Source organism: Pseudophryne corroboree, chromosome 4, assembly GCF_028390025.1.
Source record: "Pseudophryne corroboree isolate aPseCor3 chromosome 4, aPseCor3.hap2, whole genome shotgun sequence".
NCBI classification, from domain to species: domain Eukaryota; kingdom Metazoa; phylum Chordata; class Amphibia; order Anura; family Myobatrachidae; genus Pseudophryne; species Pseudophryne corroboree.
In genome coordinates, this window is record NC_086447.1 from 666506187 (window position 1) to 666526003 (window position 19817).

Consider the following 19817-nt stretch of genomic DNA (forward strand, 5'->3'; position numbering starts at 1 on the left):
CCCCCCCCCCCCACGCAATGCACATGGTTTGCCCATTAGAGAATAATTTTGCTGCTGCGATCAGGTCGGAATTAGGCCCTCAGTTCACAGGTGACTACTTTGAATGGTTTAAGCACCTTGCAGAACATGAAAAGTATTCTCCACTGTGCTGGACTAATGTACATTCCACCTCCTTTCCCAATGTCATGGTTTGTTGTATGGATTCGGATGGCCTTTTGCTGTTCCTCTATCCAGTGACACTTATAAAGGGTTGAATTATAACTTGTTACAATCTCTTACTTCAGTTGGTGGCAGGGCAAGTTGAACTGTTATTGGAGCCACTGCAATCTCATACATGCTGTTGCTGAATGCCGAAAATGTCCTAACATTTTTTGGGCCACAGACAGCATCTCCTGCATGCCCCTGTCATTTCTTAAAAAAAACTATGTATCACCTAGTTAATTGTGTGTGCAAAACATGGGACGTGTTTGAATTCACCTAGCTGTAATGCTTTTACAATATTTGTGATGCTATCGGTAATCACAAATCCTGAGAGACCAAGTGGGGTAAGCAATTTTGTGACTGGGTGACAGCTGTCATACTTGCTTCATCTTGCAATGGATTGTTTAACAGTCAATTGTTTAAAACTACTAGTAGTCTTCTTGGTCCCCTTCTGGGATGAAGATCCACACCCAGCAACAGCAGCAACAGGCCTAATGCTCAAGCATTCTTCTCAGACATCCTGGATAGGGGAGGAGTCACTTTGCCTTATCAAATTGGATAACAGTGGATTTTTTGGTCTTATGCCCAGACATGACAATGGCCTTCTTATCAAAACTGCTTCCACTGGTGCCTGACTTACACAAACAACATCCTCATTATCAGTATCCTCATTAGCGCAGGAGTCAGCTACACAAATACCCCACTCATCCTGTTGCACTTCCTTGGTGGCATCCTCAATTTCTATGTCACCAGCTAAACTTGCTCTCATCCCCACTTTGTAGAGGGTGCAGAAATGGTGGAAAGAGACTTCTCTATGAGTACACTATCAGAAAAGTTGGGATCACAGATAGCACTTGTGGACAGTACTTAGACTTCCCAGGGATTTGTGACATTTGTAAACATACAATTGGTTCTACTGCCTTAGTGTGTTTTTTTTCCGCACTGACTTTCCAGTTTTCATGTTTTTGACACATCTTCTATACTCTTTGTGAGAAAGACTTGCATCGTGATGAGAGGCAGATGCCTCACTGACCGTTGCAGTACCACCATTTATAAATAAAGGTCGAGGCCTGAGCCTTTCTTTGTCACTGCATGTGGTGAATGGCATGTTGGCAATTTTATGTTTTTCTGCAGTAAATGTTTGGTTTATTAGAGGTGTTTTTTTTATTTTAAATGGCCTGACCCAAACCCTCTATGCACTTGAGCATCAGCTTTAGTAGATGACATTGAAGGACTAGTATTTGTAAAGTCATTGTGTTTTTACAATGACAATAAATGAATATGTATCATGGCTTGTGGCAGTGCTAGTATTTGGTTGCTGCTCCTGCTCTTCTTTCGACTGATCGTTATCCATATCAATGAACAAAATCAAAAAGTTGTATAAAAAAACAACAGTATTTATTTGAACTTTTTTTGTAACAACTCACACTGTGGACTCACAAGACTTATATTATGTGAATGCAGTGGGGTATGGCATCTACACCATACCCAAGATGAAAAAAAAGCAATTTCAAGTATTTTAACTTTTTTTTACAAATGACAACTCACATTCAGACTGAGACTGACAGTGCTTATATGAATACAGTACTTATATTTATATTAACACAGCGGGATATGGCCTGTGGAGTCACAGTGTTTATATTATGTGAATGCATTGGGGTACAGCACATACAGCACACACAAGTTATATAAACTAAACAACTATAGTATTAGAATAGAACAAGTCACGCTGCAGACTCACAGTGCTTATATTTATGTGAAGTGAAGACAGTGGGGTGCAGCACACACAAGTTGTACAAAATACTATAGTATTTATATATTTCAACTTTTTTGAAAATGACAACTCACACTCAGACTCGCAGTTATGTGAAGTGAACACAATGGGGTACAGCACACACAAGTTGCACCAAAAACAACAACAACTATATTTTTCATATATTTGAACTTTTTTGAAACTGACAACTCACACTGTGGACTTACAGTGCTTATATTTATATGAAGTGAACACAGTGAGGTAAGGCATGCACAAGTTGTACCAACAAAAGAGCAATATTTTGTTACTAGTTTTTTTTTTAAAGTGACAACTCACTGCACGGATCTCACAGCGCTTATATTTATGTAAACAAATGCAGTGGGGTACAGCACACACAAGTTGCACAATTAAAAGAACAATTTTTTTTACTAGTTTCTTGCAAATGACAACTTACACTGAGGGGAGTCACAGGACATATTTATGTGAACAAACATAGAGTGGTACAGCTAGGCAGTGACATAAAACACCAGTGTTCATTGAGGGTTTATGCTTCCCTATATGGAGCTTTGGGTGCAATGTAATGAATGTATGCAGTGACATAAGACACCAGTGTGCTGTGTACCAAGGGTGGTCTTCAGTTTGCCAACTGTCGGGATTCCGGCGCACAGTATACCGGTGCCGGTATCCCGACAGCCAGCCTACCGACACTTTTTGTCCCTCTTGAGGGTCCACAACCCCCCCTGGAGGGAGAATAGATAGCGTGGCGCCACCGTGCCCGCAGCGCGGAGAGCGCAGCGAGCCCGCAAGGGGCTTATTTGCGCTCGCCCAGCTGTCGGTATGTCGGCGGTCGAGATTCCGGCACCGATATGCTGGGCGCCGGGAGCCTGGTCGCCGGCATACCCTACTACACCCGTGCACCAAGGGTTAATGCTCAGCAGCATCAGTGTAACACACTTAGACAATAGATGCAACTTCCTGCACTATAAAAAATAACAAACTATGATGTGCTAACTGCCCATCCTGTTTCTAGCTTGGCCAATATTAACACTAGAGCCTGTGGGCACTTGAGTGGACAGATATGTCAGCTATATAGGTCAGCACTGTAAATTTCAGTATTTCAGTAATACAGATGGTCAACACAAAGCTCTCCTGCAGTCCTGTGTGAAATGGTGCCTGAAACACATATATGTATAAGATAGTCTCAACAGAGCCCCATATGTTAGAAAGAAAATAAGATTTTACTTACCGATAAATCTATTTCTCGGAGTCCGTAGTGGATGCTGGGGTTCCTGAAAGGACCATGGGGAATAGCGGCTCCGCAGGAGACAGGGCACAAAAAGTAAAGCTTTTTCCGATCAGGTGGTGTGCACTGGCTCCTCCCCCTATGACCCTCCTCCAGACTCCAGTTAGGTACTGTGCCCGGACGAGCGTACACAATAAGGGAGGATTTTGAATCCCGGGTAAGACTCATACCAGCCACACCAATCACACCGTACAACTTGTGATCTAAACCCAGTTAACAGTATGATAACAGCGGAGCCTCTGAAAGATGGCTTCCTTCAACAATAACCCGAATTAGTTAACAATAACTATGTACAATTTATGCAGATAATCCGCACTTGGGATGGGCGCCCAGCATCCACTACGGACTCCGAGAAATAGATTTATCGGTAAGTAAAATCTTATTTTCTCTATCGTCCTAGTGGATGCTGGGGTTCCTGAAAGGACCATGGGGATTATACCAAAGCTCCCAAACGGGCGGGAGAGTGCGGATGACTCTGCAGCACCGAATGAGAGAACTCCAGGTCCTCCTTAGCCAGAGTATCAAATTTGTAAAATTTTACAAACGTGTTCTCCCCTGACCACGTAGCTGCTCGGCAAAGTTGTAATGCCGAGACCCCTCGGGCAGCCGCCCAAGATGAGCCCACCTTCCTTGTGGAGTGGGCCTTTACAGATTTAGGCTGTGGCAGGCCTGCCACAGAATGTGCAAGTTGGATTGTGCTACAGATCCAACGAGCAATCGTCTGCTTAGACGCCGGAGCACCCATCTTGTTGGGTGCATACAATATAAACAACGAGTCAGATTTTCTGACTCCAGCTGTCCTTGCAATATATATTTTTAATGCTCTGACAACGTCCAGTAACTTGGAGTCCTCCAAGTCACTTGTAGCCGCAGGCACTACAATAGGCTGGTTCAGATGAAATGCTGACACCACCTTAGGGAGAAAATGCGGACGAGTCCGCAGTTCTGCCCTGTCCGAATGGAAAATCAGATATGGGCTTTTGTAAGATAAAGCTGCCAATTCTGACACTCTCCTGGCAGAAGCCAGGGCTAGAAGCATGGTCACTTTCCATGTGAGATATTTCAAATCCACCTTTTTTAGTGGTTCAAACCAATGAGATTTTAGGAAATCCAAAACCACATTGAGATCCCACGGTGCCACTGGAGGCACCACAGGAGGCTGTATATGCAGCACTCCCTTAACAAAGGTCTGGACTTCAGGGACTGAAGCCAATTCTTTTTGAAAGAAAATCGACAGGGCCGAAATTTGAACCTTAATAGATCCCAATTTGAGACCCATTGACAATCCTGATTGCAGGAAATGTAGGAATCGACCCAGTTGAAATTCCTCCGTCGGAGCACTCCGATCTTCGCACCACGCAACATATTTTCGCCAAATTCGGTGATAATGTTGCACGGTTACTTCCTTCCTTGCTTTAATCAAAGTAGGAATGACTTCTTCCGGCATGCCTTTTTCCTTTAGGATCCGGCGTTCAACCGCCATGCCGTCAAACGCAGCCGCGGTAAGTCTTGAAACAGACAGGGACCCTGCTGAAGCAAGTCCCTCCTTAGAGGTAGAGGCCACGGATCTTCCGTGATCATCTCTTGAAGTTCCGGGTACCAAGTCCTTCTTGGCCAATCCGGAACCACTAGTATCGTTCTTACGCCTCTTTGCCGTATAATTCTCAATACTTTTGGTATGAGAGGCAGAGGAGGAAACACATACACCGACTGGTACACCCAAGGCGTTACCAGCGCGTCCACAGCTATTGCCTGCGGATCTCTTGACCTGGCGCAATACCTGTCCAGTTTTTTGTTGAGGCGAGACGCCATCATGTCCACCATTGGTCTTTCCCAACGGGTTACCAGCATGTGGAAGACTTCTGGATGAAGTCCCCACTCTCCCGGGTGAAGATCGTGTCTGCTGAGGAAGTCTGCTTCCCAGTTGTCCACTCCCGGGATGAACACTGCTGACAGTGCTATCACATGATTCTCTGCCCAGCGAAGAATCCTTGCAGCTTCTGCCATTGCACTCCTGCTTCTTGTGCCGCCCTGTCTGTTCACATGGGCGACTGCCGTGATGTTGTCCGACTGGATCAACACCGGTTTTCCCTGAAGCAGAGGTTCTGCCTGGCTTAGAGCATTGTATATTGCTCTTAGTTCCAGAATGTTTATGTGAAGAGACGTTTCCAGGCTCGTCCATACTCCCTGGAAGTTTCTTCCTTGTGTGACTGCTCCCCAGCCTCTCAGGCTGGCGTCCGTGGTCACCAGGATCCAATCCTGTATGCCGAATCTGCGGCCCTCCAATAGATGAGCACTCTGCAACCACCACAGAAGAGACACCCTTGTCCTTGGAGACAGGGTTATCCGCAGGTGCATCTGAAGATGCGACCCTGACCATTTGTTCAACAGATCCCTTTGGAAAATTCTTGCGTGGAATCTGCCGAATGGAATTGCTTCGTAAGAAGCCACCATTTTTCCCAGGACTCTTGTGCATTGATGTACAGACACCTTTCCTGGTTTTAGGAGGTTCCTGACAAGCTCGGATAACTCCTTGGCTTTTTCCTCCGGGAGAAAAACCTTTTTCTGAACCGTGTCCAGAATCATCCCTAGGAACAGCAGACGAGTTGTCGGCATTAACTGGGATTTTGGAATATTCAGAATCCACCCGTGTTGTTTTAGCACTTCTTGAGACAGTGCTAATCCCATCTCTAGCTGTTCTCTGGACCTCGCCCTTATTAGGAGATCGTCCAAGTATGGGATAATTAATACGCCTTTTCTTCGAAGAAGAATCATCATCTCGGCCATTACCTTTGTAAAGATCCGAGGTGCCGTGGACAATCCGAACGGCAGCGTCTGAAACTGATAGTGACAGTTTTGTACAACGAACCTGAGGTACCCCTGGTGTGAGGGGTAAATTGGAACGTGGAGATACGCATCCTTGATGTCCAAGGATACCATAAAGTCCCCCTCTTCCAGGTTCGCTATCACTGCTCTGAGTGACTCCATTTTGAACTTGAACTTCTTTATGTACAGGTTCAAGGACTTCAGATTTAGAATAGGCCTTACCGAGCCATCCGGCTTCGGTACCACAAAAAGAGTGGAATAATACCCCTTCCCTTGTTGCAGAAGAGGTACCTTGACTATCACCTGCTGAGAGTACAGCTTGTGAATGGCTTCCAAAACCGTCTCCCTTTCGGAGGGGGACGTTGGTAAAGCAGACTTCAGGAAACGGCGAGGTGGATCTGTCTCTAATTCCAACCTGTATCCCTGAGATATTATCTGCAGGATCCAGGGATCTACTTGCGAGTGAGCCCACTGCGCGCTGTAATTTTTGAGACGACCCCCCACCGTCCCCGAGTCCGCTTGAGAAGCCCCAGCGTCATGCTGAGGCTTTTGTAGAAGCCGGGGAGGGCTTCTGATCCTGGGAAGGAGCTGCGTGTTGCTGTCTCTTCCCTCGACCTTTGCCTCGTGGCAGATATGAATAGCCCTTTGCTCTCTTATTTTTAAAGGAACGAAAGGGCTGCGGTTGAAAAGTCGGTGCCTTTTTCTGTTGGGGAGTGACTTGAGGTAGAAAGGTGGATTTCCCGGCTGTAGCCGTGGCCACCAAATCTGATAGACCGACTCCAAATAACTCCTCCCCTTTATACGGCAAAACTTCCATATGCCGTTTTGAATCCGCATCGCCTGTCCACTGTCGCGTCCATAAAGCTCTTCTGGCCGAAATGGACATAGCACTTACCCGTGATGCCAGTGTGCATATATCCCTCTGTGCATCACGCATATAAAGAAATGCATCCTTTATTTGTTCTAACGACAGTAAAATATTGTCCCTGTCCAGGGTATCAATATTTTCAATCAGGGATTCTGACCAAACTACCCCCGCACTGCCCATCCAGGCAGTCGCTACAGCTGGTCGTAGTATAACACCTGCATGTGTGTATATACTTTTTTGGATATTTTCCATCCTCCTATCTGATGGATCTTTAAGTGCGGCCATCTCAGGAGAGGGTAACGCCACTTGTTTAGATAAGCGTGTTAGCGCCTTGTCCACCCTAGGAGGTGTTTCCCAGCGCTCCCTAACCTCTGGCGGGAAAGGGTATAATGCCAATAATTTCTTTGAAATTATCAGCTTTTTATCAGGGGCAACCCACGCTTCATTACACACGTCATTTAGTTCTTCTGATTCAGGAAAAACTATAGGTAGTTTTTTCATACCCCACATAATACCCTGTTTAGTGGTACCTGTAGTATCAGCTAAATGTAACGCCTCCTTCATTGCCAAAATCATATAACGTGTGGCCCTACTGGAAAATACGGTTGATTCGTCACCGTCACCACTGGAGTCATCGCCTGTGTCTGGGTCTGTGTCGACCGACTGAGGCAAAGGGCGTTTCACAGCCCCTGACGGTGTTTGAGTCGCCTGGACAGGCACTAATTGATTGTCCGGCCGTCTCATGTCGTCAAACGACTGCTTTAGCGTGTTGACACTATCCCGTAGTTCCATAAATAAAGGCATCCATTCTGGTGTCGACTCCCTAGGGGGTGACATCCTCATATTTGGCAATTGCTCCGCCTCCACACCAATATCGTCCTCATACATGTCGACACACACGTACCGACACACAGCAGACACACAGGGAATGCTCCTAACGAAGACAGGACCCACTAGCCCTTTGGGGAGACAGAGGGAGAGTTTGCCAGCACACACCAAAAGCGCTATATATATATCAGGGATAGCCTTATAATAAGTGCTCCCTTATAGCTGCTTTGTTATATCAAAATATCGCCATAAATGTGCCCCCCCCTCTCTGTTTTACCCTGTTTCTGTAGTGCAGTGCAGGGGAGAGACTTGGGAGCCGTCCTGACCAGCGGAGCTGTGAGAGGAAATGGCGCCGTGTGCTGAGGAGATAGGCCCCGCCCCTTTTCCGGCGGGCTCGTCTCCCGCTATTTAGAAAAAATTAGGCAGGGGTTAAATATCTCCATATAGCCTCTAGGGCTATATGTGAGGTATTTTTAGCCTTTATAGGTACTCATTTGCCTCCCAGGGCGCCCCCCTCCCAGCGCCCTGCACCCTCAGTGACTGCCGTGTGAAGTGTGCTGAGAGGAAAATGGCGCACAGCTGCAGTGCTGTGCGCTACCTTTAGAAGACTGCAGGAGTCTTCAGCCGCCGATTCTGGACCTCTTCTGATTTCAGCATCTGCAAGGGGGCCGGCGGCGTGGCTCCGGTGACCATCCAGGCTGTACCTGTGATCGTCCCTCTGGAGCTTGATGTCCAGTAGCCAAGAAACCAATCCATCCTGCACGCAGGTGAGTTGACTCCTTCTCCCCTCAGTCCCTCGCTGCAGTGATCCTGTTGCCAGCAGGAATCACTGTAAAATAAAAAACCTAGCTAAACTTTCTCTAAGCAGCTCTTTAGGAGAGCCACCTAGATTGCACCCTTCTCGGCCGGGCACAAAAATCTAACTAGAGTCTGGAGGAGGGTCATAGGGGGAGGAGCCAGTGCACACCACCTGATCGGAAAAAGCTTTACTTTTTGTGCCCTGTCTCCTGCGGAGCCGCTATTCCCCATGGTCCTTTCAGGAACCCCAGCATCCACTAGGACGATAGAGAAAACAAGAATACAATGGAAAACAATTGTCACCCCTAAATGCCCATACACACTGGGCGATTTTGAGCTGAAAGCAGCTCACTTTAGATGTTTTGAGCTGCTTTCAGCTCAAAGCCGCCCAGTGTGTATGCACAAGCGATGAGCGGTGAACGCTGATGCGCGCTCATGCTTCATCGCTGGCGGACACCGTTCATTACTGGTATTACCAGTAGATAAACGGCAGGGTGAGCGGCTTTCCATAGCGTCCTGCTATGGAAAGCCGCTCACCCCCGCTGACATCGCTGGGCAGCGGGGAAAAGCGCCCAGTGTGTATGCACCTTTAGTATAAAAATCAAAGCAGCGTACCCACACCAATAAAGGAGCTGCACCTTTGCTCCAATAAATACTCTAAAACAACAATTGGTGCTCTGTACATATGCAACTAAAATTTAAAATACTTTCCTTTTATTTCAATGTGTTATAGATATATATCTCTTGACAGTTGCCATCAACTTGATGCCAGGGGGCCAGTTTAAAGGATTAAAAATTAAATTATACAGAATCAAATGTCTTTGAACACCAAGCTAATGAAATGAAAAAGGTCTTCTTGACATGTGGTTATGATAAAAGCACCACTGAGAACAATTTGGTAAATGTTCAGATAACAAAAAGAGAGCCTTCTTTCTTCCCAGCATTAACTCTATGGAAAAAAGTGATGAATACCAATGGCCTTTTATAACTAATTATAACTCACAGAGGAAAAGAAATAACGCACATAAAAATAAGCACTAGTCACTGTTAGTAAGGGATCCAGTCTTGGGGGCCACAGTTACTGTACATAGAAAACCAATTTATATCTACAGGAGGGCTCCGAATTAAATGATCAAATGGACAGCAGTGCTCATATAGAACTAAAGATCCAGTACAGATAAGTCTACAGACTTTTATAGATGTTGATCATGTATGTGATAGAAAAATGTGAAAAATCCAATAACAGACAAAATTTATGAAGTGACCTTTAATAATAACAAACATCAAATCAAAGAGATTATGACATGTAACACTAAGGGACCTATTTATCACCATCGGCATCCAGGATGCGGATTACAGGTGATAAAATCTCCCAAACTCACACTGCGATAATTGATTACATCACAGGGATGTATCAATTATCGCATGCAGGGACAGAGCTTGCGGTCAAGGTCTGTCCCTGCGATGCCTCCTCGCAGCATCATCGGGGTATTTTTCATTAAAAAAATCCTGATGTCCTGCTGCGCATGCGCAGCCCCCACAGACATCACCGCTACCGTCCGGTCGACCCCCCCGCCGCGACTACTCCTGTGCGCCGCAGACCCACACAGCAGGATAATATACTCACCTGTCCAGGGAGCTGGTCCGAGCTGCTACTGCTGGGCTACCATGTGCCGGATCCTGTGTGCTGCGGTGACCCCCGGTGCTGTAAAGTGCGCTGCCGCATTGTAGCGTCACTTTACTGCACCGGGGTCACATTGCAACATATGGGGGACCCGGCGCCCGGCAGAGCTCAGTGGAGCAGCGGACACCGGCTCCCTGGACAGGTGACTATGGTTTTGGGGGGTTTTTTTTCTTTTTTTTTTCTTTTTACACTCTGATCAGCTTGTGTGTCCATCGGACAGGGGCAGAGAAAGCTGGGCATGTGATCTTGTCAGCCTGAGCTGGCGAGATTATCACAGGGCACACTGCGGTATTTTTTCACATTTTTTTATTAGTAAATCTGGTCAGATCGCATTTCCCATTATAAGTAAGGGGAATCTGATGTGGCTTACTAAAAAAAAGTGAATTAAAGGGTTTGGAGCATTTTTTCATGAAAACTGCTCCAAATGCCCTTTAATACATTCAGGTGATACTAAAGTAATTTGAAAAGGGTGTGAAAACATCCTTTTTCACATTATTTTAGTAAAGATGATGTTAATAAATAGACCTCTAAATGTTTTATATATGCAGTAGCGGATCTTGCCACAGGCAAGCAGGACTTTTGCCCGGGGCGCCGCCTTCCGGAGGGTGCAGGGCGCCATCCGGAGGGCGACGCACCAGGGCAAGATCCGCTGCTGCTGTGCCCCCCGCTGCCCGCTGTCCCCCGCTGCCGCTGTGAAGAGAAACTAGACGCGTACGCATCTAGTTTCCCTACGTGGAGAGGTCCTTTACTGTGCGGTGCGCAATGACGTCATCGCGCACCGCACATCATTTCAGTCTGTACAGGGGGCGTAAATGACCACGCCCCCTGTATGTAGCCACGCCCCCTATTGTCACCCGGGGCACCCAGCGCCCAAGAACTGGCCCTGAATATATGCTACAGAATGTAAAAGCAACAAGTTGTATATAGCGGCTGTCCACCAGACCTTTAAAAGTCTGAATTAGTGAGCATCAAAGAAATATTAAAAGAGGGTTTGAAACTCGCTTCCAGCACATTTTATAAAAGAACATGGGCCCTCATTCCGAGTTGTTCGCTCGGTATTTTTCATCGCATCGCAGTGAAAATCCGCTTAGTACGCATGCGCAATGTTCGCACTGCGACTGCGCCAAGTAACTTTACTATGAAGAAAGTATTTTTACTCACGGCTTTTTCTTCGCTCCGGCGATCGTAATGTGATTGACAGGAAATGGGTGTTACTGGGCGGATACACGGCGTTTCAGGGGCGTGTGGCTGAAAACGCTACCGTTTCCGGAAAAAACGCAGGAGTGGCCGGGGAAACGGTGGGAGTGCCTGGGCGAACGCTGGGTGTGTTTGTGACGTCAACCAGGAACGACAAGCACTGAAATGATCGCACAGGCAGAGTAAGTCTGGAGCTACTCTGAAACTGCTAACTCGTTTGTAATCGCAATATTGCGCGTACGTCGGTCGCAATTTTAAGAAGCTAAGATTCACTCCCAGTAGGCGGCGGCTTAGCGTGTGTAACTCTGCTACATTCGCCTTGCGAGCGAACAACTCGGAATGAGGGCCATGGTTGCGCTATAGAAAGTAGAGATGTGCACCGGAAATTTTTCGGGTTTTGTGTTTTGGTTTTGGGTTCGGTTCCGTGGCCGTGTTTTGGGTTCGAACGCGTTTTGGCAAAACCTCACCGAATTTTTTTTGTCGGATTCGGGTGTGTTTTGGATTCGGGTGTTTTTTTCAAAAAACCCTAAAAAAACAGCTTAAATCATAGAATTTGGGGGTCATTTTGATCCCAAAGTATTATTAACCTCAATAACCATAATTTCCACTCATTTTCAGTCTATTCTGAACACCTCACACCTCACAATATTATTTTTAGTCCTAAAATTTGCACCGAGGTCGCTGGATGACTAAGCTCAGCGACCCAAGTGGCCGACACAAACACCTGGCCCATCTAGGAGTGGCACTGCAGTGTCACGCAGGATGGCCCTTCCAAAAAACACTCCCCAAACAGCACATGACGCAAAGAAAAAAAGAGGCGCAATGAGGTAGCTGTGTGACTAAGCTCAGCGACCCTAGTGGCCGACACAAACACCTGGCCCATCTAGGAGTGGCACTGCAGTGTCACGCAGGATGGCCCTTCCAAAAAACACTCCCCAAACAGCACATGACGCAAAGAAAAAAAGAGGCGCAATGAGGTAGCTGTGTGAGTAAGCTAAGCGACCCTAGTGGCCGACACAAACACCTGGCCTATCTAGGAGTGGCACTGCAGTGTCACGCAGGATGGCCCTTCGAAAAAACACTCCCCAAACAGCACATGACGCAAGCGACCCTAGTGGCCGACACAAACACCTTGCCCATCTAGGAGTGGCACTGCAGTGTCAGGCCGGATGGCCCTTCCAAAAAATACTCCCCAAACAGCACATGACGCAAAGAAGAAAAAAAAGAGGCGCAATGAGGTAGCTGTGTGACTAAGATAAGCGACCCTAGTGGTCGACACAAACACCTGGCCCATCTAGGAGTGGCACTGCAGTGTCACGCAGGATGGCCCTTCCAAAAAAATTGTCCCCAAACAGCACATGACGCAAAGAAAAATGAAAGAAAAAAGAGGTGCAAGATGGAATTGTCCTTGGGCCCTCCCACCCACCCTTATGTTGTATAAACAGGACATGCACACTTTAACCAACCCATCATTTCAGTGACAGGGTCTGCCACACGACTGTGACTGAAATAACGGGTTGGTTTGGACCCCCACCAAAAAAGAAGCAATTAATCTCTCCTTGCACAAACTGGCTCTACAGAGGCAAGATGTCCACCTCATCATCATCCTCCGATTCATCACCGTGTACATCCCCCTCCTCACAGATTATCAATTCGTCCCCACTGGAATCCACCATCACAGCTCCCTGTGTACTTTGTGGAGGCAATTGCTGCTGGTGAATGTCTCCATGGAGGAATTGATTATAATTCATTTTAATGAACATCATCTTCTCCACATTTTCTGGAAGTAACCTCGTACGCCGATTGCTGACAAGGTGAGCGGCGGCACTAAACACTCTTTCGGAGTACACTTGTGGGAGGGCAACTTAGGTAGAATAAAGCCAGTTTGTGCAAGGGCCTCCAAATTGCCTCTTTTTCCTGCCAGTATACGTACGGACTGTCTGACGTGCCTACTTGGATGCGGTCACTCATATAATCCTCCACCATTCTTTCAATGGTGAGAGAATCATATGCAGTGACAGTAGACGACATGTCCGTAATCGTTGTCAGGTCCTTCAGTCCGGACCAGATGTCAGCATCAGCAGTCGCTCCAGACTGCCCTGCATCACCGCCAGCGGGTGGGCTCGGAATTCTGAGCCTTTTCCTCGCACCCCCAGTTGCGGGAGAATGTGAAGGAGGAGATGTTGACAGGTCGCGTTCCGCTTGACTTGACAATTTTCTCACCAGCAGTTCTTTGAACCCCTGCAGACTTGTGTCTGCCGGAAAGAGAGATACAACGTAGGTTTTAAATCTAGGATCGAGCACGGTGGCCAAAATGTAGTGCTCTGATTTCAACAGATTGACCACCCGTGAATCCTTGTTAAGCGAATTAAGGGCTCCATCCACAAGTCCCACATGCCTAGCGGTATCGCTCTGTGTTAGCTCCTCCTTCAATGTCTCCAGCTTCTTCTGCAAAAGCCTGATGAGGGGAATGACCTGACTCAGGCTGGCAGTGTCTGAACTGACTTCACGTGTGGCAAGTTCAAAAGGTTGCAGAACCTTGCACAACGTTGAAATCATTCTCCACTGCGCTTGAGACAGGTGCATTCCACCTCCTATATCGTGGTCAGTTGTATAGGCTTGAATGGCCTTTTGCTGCTCCTCCAACCTCTGAAGCATATAGAGGGTTGAATTCCACCTCGTTACCACTTCTTGCTTCAGATGATGGCAGGGCAGGTTCAGGCGTTTTTGGTGTTGCTCCAGTCTTCTGTACGTGGTGCCTGTACGCCGAAAGTGTCCCGCAATTCTTCTGGCCACCGACAGCATCTCTTGCACGCCCCTCTCGTTTTTTAAATAATTCTGCACCACCAAATTCAAGGTATGTGCAAAACATGGGACGTGCTGGAATTTGCCCATATTTAATGCACACACAATATTTCTGGCGTTGTCCGATGCCACAAATCCACAGGAGAGTCCAATTGGGGTAAGCCATTCTGCGATGATCTTCCTCAGTTGCCGTAAGAGGTTTTTTAGCTGTGTGCGTATTCTGGAAAGCGGTGATACAAAGCGTAGCCTGCCTAGGAAAGAGTTGGCGTTTGCGAGATGCTGCTACTGGTGCCGCCGCTGCTGTTCTTGCCGCGGGAGTCAATACATCTACCCAGTGGGCTGTCACAGTCATATAGTCCTGAGTCTGCCCTGCTCCACTTGTCCACATGTCCGTGGTTAAGTGGACATTGGGTACAACTGCATTTTTTAGGACACTGGTGAGTCTTTTTCTGAGGTCTGTGTACATTTTCGGTATCGTCTGCCTAGAGAAATGGAACCTAGATGGTATTTGGTACCGGGGACACAGTACCTCAATCAAGTCTTTAGTTGGCTCTGCAGTAATGATGGATACCGGAACCACGTTTCTCACCGCCCAGGATTCCAAGGCCTCAGTTATCCGCTTTGCAGCAGGATGACTGCTGTGATATTTCATCTTCCTCGCAAAGGACTGTGGGACAGTCAATTGCTTGGTGGAAGTAGTAAAAGTGGTCTTACGACTTCCCCTCTGGGATGACCATCGACTCCCAGCAGCAACAACAGCAGCGCTAGCAGCAGTAGGCGTTACACTCAAGGATGCATCGGAGGAATCCCAGGCAGGAGAGGACTCGTCAGAATTGCCAGTGACATGGCCTGCAGGACTATTGGCATTCCTGGGGAAGGAGGAAATTGACACTGAGGGAGTTGGTGGGGTGGTTTGCGTGAGCTTGGTTACAAGAGGAAGGGATTTACTGGTCAGTGGACTGCTTCCGCTGTCGCCCAAAGTTTTTGAACTTGTCACTGACTTATGATGAATGCGCTGCAGGTGACGTATAAGGGAGGATGTTCCGAGGTGGTTAACGTCCTTACCCCTACTTATTACAGCTTGACAAAGGCAACACACGGCTTGACACCTGTTGTCCGCATTTCTGTTGAAATACTTCCACACCGAAGAGCTGATTTTTTTGGTATTTTCACCAGGCATGTCAATGGCCATATTCCTCCCACGGACAACAGGTGTCTCCCCGGGTGCCTGACTTAAACAAACCACCTCACCATCAGAATCCTCCTTGTCAATTTCCTCCCCAGCGCCAGCAACACCCATATCCTCCTCATCCTGGTGTACTTCAACACTGACATCTTCAATCTGACTATCAGGAACTGGACTGCGGGTGCTCCTTCCAGCACTTGCAGGGGGCGTGCAAATGGTGGAAGGCGCATGCTCTTCACGTCCAGTGTTGGGAAGGTCAGGCATCGCAACCGACACAATTGGACTCTCCTTGTGGATTTGTGATTTCGAAGAACGCACAGTTCTTTGCTGTGCTTTTGCCAGCTTAAGTCTTTTCATTTTTCTAGCGAGAGGCTGAGTGCTTCCATCCTCATGTGAAGCTGAACCACTAGCCATGAACATAGGCCAGGGCCTCAGCCGTTCCTTGCCACTCCGTGTGGTAAATGGCATATTGGCAAGTTTACGCTTCTCCTCCGACGATTTTATTTTAGATTTTTGAGTCCTTTTTTTACTGATATTTTGTGTTTTGGATTTTACATGCTCTGTACTATGACATTGGGCATCGGCCTTGGCAGACGACGTTGATGAAATTTCATCGTCTCGGCCATGACTAGTGGCAGCAGCTTCAGCACGAGGTGGAAGTGGATCTTGATCTTTCCCTATTTTTGGAACCTCAACATTTTTGTTCTCCATATTTTAATAGGCACAACTAAAAGGCACCTCAGGTAAACAATGGAGATGGATGGATACTAGTATACTTATGGATGACGAGTGACTGACGACACAGAGGTAGCTACAGCCGTGGACTACCGTACTGCGTCTGCTAGTATAGAGATGATAATGATATAAAAAATATATATATATCACTACTGCAGGTATATATAATATAATGACGGACCTGCTGGACACTGTCAGCAGACTCCTAAACTACTAGTATGAAGAAGATAGAAAAAAAAACCCCACCACAGGTAGGTATACAATTATGGACGAGCACTGACGACACAGAGGTAGCTACAGCCGTGGACTACCATACTGCGTCTGCTAGTATAGAGATGATAATGATGTAAAAAATATATATATATCACTACTGCAGGTATATATAATATAATGACGGACCTGCTGGACACCGTCAGCAGACTCCTAAACTACTAGTATGAAGAAGATAGAAAAAAAAACCCACCACAGGTAGGTATACAATTATGGACGAGCACTGACGACACAGAGGTAGCTACAGCCGTGGACTACCGTACTGCGTCTGCTAGTATAGAGATGATAATGATATAAAAAATATATATATATCACTACTGCAGGTATATATAATATAATGACGGACCTGCTGGACACTGTCAGCAGACTCCTAAACTACTAGTATGAAGAAGATAGGAAAAAAAAAAACCACCACAGGTAGGTATACAATTATGGACGAGCACTGACGACACAGAGGTAGCTACAGCCGTGGACTACCGTACTGCGTCTGCTAGTATAGAGATGATAATGATATAAAAAAAATATATATATCACTACTGCAGGTATATATAATATAATGACGGACCTGCTGGACACTGTCAGCAGACTCCTAAACTACTAGTATGAAGAAGATAGAAAAAAAAAACCCACCACAGGTAGGTATACAATTATGGACGAGCACTGACGACACAGAGGTAGCTACAGCCGTGGACTACCGTACTGCGTCTGCTAGTATAGAAATGATAATGATATAAAAAATATATATATATCACTACTGCAGGTATATATAATATAATGACGGACCTGCTGGACACTGTCAGCAGACTCCTAAACTACTAGTATGAAGAAGATAGAAAAAAAAAACCCCACCACAGGTAGGTATACAATTATGGACGAGCACTGACGACACAGAGGTATCCACAGCTGTGGACTACCGTACTGCGTCTGCTAGTATAGAGATGATAATGATATAAAAAATATATATATATCACTACTGCAGGTATATATAATATAATGACGGACCTGCTGGACACTGTCAGCAGACTCCTAAACTACTAGTATGAAGAAGATAGAAAAAAAAAAACCACCACAGGTAGGTATACAATTATGGACGAGCACTGACGACACAGAGGTAGCCACAGCCGTGGACTACCGTACTGCGTCTGCTAGTATAGAGATGATAATGATATAAAAAATATATATATATCACTACTGCAGGTATATATAATATAATGACGGACCTGCTGGACACTGTCAGCAGACTCCTAAACTACTAGTATGAAGAAGATAGAAAAAAAAACTCCACCACAGGTAGGTATACAATTATGGACGAGCACTGACGACACAGAGGTAGCTACAGCCGTGGACTACCGTACTGCGTCTGCTAGTATAGAGATGATAATGATATAAAAAATATATATATATCACTACTGCAGGTATATATAATATAATGACGGACCTGCTGGACACTGTCAGCAGACTCCTAAACTACTAGTATGAAGAAGATAGAAAAAAAAACCCACCACAGGTAGGTATACAATTATGGACGAGCACTGACGACACAGAGGTAGCCACAGCCGTGGACTACCGTACTGCGTCTGCTAGTATAGAGATGATAATGATATAAAAAATATATATATATCACTACTACAGGTATATATAATATAATGACGGACCTGCTGGACACTGTCAACAGACTCCTAAACTACTAGTATGAAGAAGATAGAAAAAAAAACCCCACCACAGGTAGGTATACAATTATGGACGAGCACTGACGACACAGAGGTAGCCACAGCCGTGGACTACCGTACTGCGTCTGCTAGTATAGAGATGATAATGATATAAAAAATATATATATATCACTACTGCAGGTATATATAATATAATGACGGACCTGCTGGACACTGTCAGCAGACTCCTAAACTACTAGTATGAAGAAGATAGAAAAAAAAACCCCACCACAGGTAGGTATACAATTATGGACGAGCACTGACGACACAGAGGTAGCTACAGCCGTGGACTACCGTACTGCGTCTGCTAGTATAGAGATGATAATGATATAAAAAATATATATATATCACTACTGCAGGTATATATAATATAATGACGGACCTGCTGGACACTGTCAGCAGACTCCTAAACTACTAGTATGAAGAAGATAGAAAAAAAAACCCCACCACAGGTAGGTATACAATTATGGACGAGCACTGACGACACAGAGGTAGCCACAGCCGTGGACTACCGTACTGCGTCTGCTAATATAGAGATGAGAAAGATGATAGAGATGAACAAAAAAAATATAACACTACTGCAGGTAAATATTTATATAATATAATGAATGACGGACCTGCTGGACACTGTCAGCAGAATGCGTTTACAGAATAAAAAAAAAAAACACCACAGGAGTGTTTAACTTTTTCAGGCAGACAATATACTGGTGGTCACTGGTCAGTCACACTGGCAGCAAAAGTGTGCACTGTACTCCTGCTATAACTGCACCCCAGTCTCCCCCACAATTCAGCTGTGTGAGCAGTGAGCACTCAGCACAGTCAGATATACATAGATGATATTATCATGCAGCACACTGAGGCTGAGCACAGATATGGTATGTGACTGTGTATTGTTTTTTTTCAGGCAGAGAACGGATTATATTAAATAATAAATAAAACTGGTGGTGGTCAGTCACTAGTAACTAACTATCAGCAAAACTCTGCACTCTGAGTACTCCTAATGCTCCCCAAAATTACTAAGTAATCAACTCAAGTGTCTCTATCTATTCTAACGGAGAGGACGCCAGCCACGTCCTCTCCCTATCAATCTCAATGCACGTGTGAAAATGGCGGCGACGCGCGGCTCCTTATATAGAATCCGAGTCTTGCGATAGAATACGAGCCTCACGAGAATCCGACAGCGGGATGATGACGTTCGGGCGCGCTCGGGTTAGCCGAGCAAGGCGGGAAGATCCGAGTCTGCCTCGGACCCGTGTAAAAAGGCTGAAGTTCGGGGGGGTTCGGATTCCGAGGAACCGAACCCGCTCATCTCTAATAGAAAGTATGGGTTGGGGCAGAATGACCGGCGGTGGGGATCCCGGCGGTCAGCATACCAACCCCAGGATCCCAGCCACAGAATACACTCGCCACATGTTCTATTCCCACTCTATGGGTGTCGTGGACACCCACGAGTGGGAATAGTCCCTGTTAGTCGGCATGCTGAATGTAGGGTTTTTGATAGCTCGGGATCCTGGCGTCAGCATGGTGACCGCTGGAATCCCGAGCGCCGTTCACATGACCGCATCCAGAAGGTATAACACATTTCTATGGCATTAAGGTGTCTGTTCATGAAGCAGTGAAAGTGAGCCAGTGGAGAAGTTGCCCATGGTAACCA

General features: G+C 46.3%; 1 long non-coding RNA gene across 1 annotated transcript in view; it reads right to left on the minus strand.

Annotated features, from left to right (window-relative positions):
* The window catches only part of LOC134911685 (uncharacterized), a 248482-nt gene that overhangs the window by 134659 nt on the left and 94006 nt on the right, over positions 1–19817 (minus strand). The gene's annotated exons all lie outside the window — the stretch shown is intronic.